Here is a 1239-nt window from a genome sequence, read left to right on the forward strand (position 1 = left end):
GAGCAGAGCAGCCCCATCAGCAGCAGCCTCATGGCCTCCTCCTTGTCCCAGAGCTGGTTGGAAGGGCTGGGCTTTCTTGCTTGGGGTCTGGGCTGAGCTCCAGCAAACCTCACCTGGCCCAAATCTCCCTGCTCTTGTCAGGCTCTCACCTGCTGTGCCACCTGGGAGAGTACATCTGGGATATTCCTTGGGAGGAAAACCCTGAGTCCTACTCGTTCATTCTCTTGCTGATCAAGGAGGCTGGCAAAAAACTGCAGGAAAAACAACACTCACTGATGAGGAGAGAGTGGCAGGGACTGCCTGTCAAAAAATGGAAGGAGTCCACGGAGCAACTCACCAGGCAGAACTCGTGGGCACAGAACTCATTTATCTGAAGGTTTTCTCTACAGATGTCCGGGTCAGCCTCTGATGGCTGACACAGCAGGCATGCTGGAGGGGAGAGAGACAATGGCCCCAGTCATGGCACCTGTGCTGCCCACCCTGACAGCCCCTCTGCCAGGCTGTGGGAGGGGCACTTTGCTCTCACCTGGCTCCCTCCCTTTGGGGGCCTCCTCCTCCCTGTCTGACGTGGGACGTGTCAGCGGTGGGTCCCTGTCTCACTGTCCCACCGGTGAGTGGAGTTCCCAGCACTGGGGGCTCTAACACGGCTCCTGTCATGGGGACTTCTGGACCAGCCGGATGGATTTGGGATCTGATGTTGTTGGCAGGAGCGATTTTTTGTGCAGGATGTCCTTGATGTTTCCTGGCTGTGGCTGCTCCTCCCATCACTTGGTGCTCTCACTTGGCTCCTGTCACGGCGACTTCTGGACCGGCCAGATCGATTTGGGGTCCGACGTTGCAGGCGGGAGCAGTTTCGCCTGCGGGATGTGTCTGATTGTCTCTGCCTGGGCCTGCGCCTCCCAGGACTTGGTGCTGGCACATGGCTCCTGTCATGGGGACTTCTAGACCGAAGCTGTGGTATTTGGGCCTGACGTTGCCGGCAGGAGTGGTTTTGCCGGCGGTCAGGACCCCGACTGCTGGAGCAGCTGCTGTCCTCAGTTTCTGTGAAGCTGCTGTGGGATGACCCTGATGTTAGCTGACTGTCAGGGCTGGAGCTGCTTGTCTCCTGTGAGGGAGATTCCAGAGACTGCTCCGATGTTGCCTGTTGGGTTGTATGGAGGTTGCTGGTCTGTGGTGCTGAAGATCCAGGAGATGGCACCTGGGCGCTGGTGCTGGGGCTGACGGTCTCCACTGGTGCAG

At 58.6% G+C, this 1239-nt stretch overlaps 1 long non-coding RNA gene across 1 annotated transcript; it reads right to left on the reverse strand.

The window, feature by feature from the left end:
- Positions 1–18: 18 nt before the first annotated feature.
- On the reverse strand, positions 19–617 carry LOC113979345. Its single transcript, XR_003537841.1, has 3 exons — positions 527–617; positions 338–429; positions 19–251 (listed from the first exon to the last, which is right to left on the reverse strand). It is a non-coding gene; the product is annotated as an uncharacterized LOC113979345 (long non-coding RNA).
- Between the last annotated feature and the right edge of the window lie 622 nt (positions 618–1239).

This window comes from Neopelma chrysocephalum, unplaced genomic scaffold (assembly GCF_003984885.1).
Source record: "Neopelma chrysocephalum unplaced genomic scaffold, ASM398488v2 Primary Assembly neopelma1_75646, whole genome shotgun sequence".
Lineage (NCBI taxonomy): Eukaryota > Metazoa > Chordata > Aves > Passeriformes > Pipridae > Neopelma > Neopelma chrysocephalum.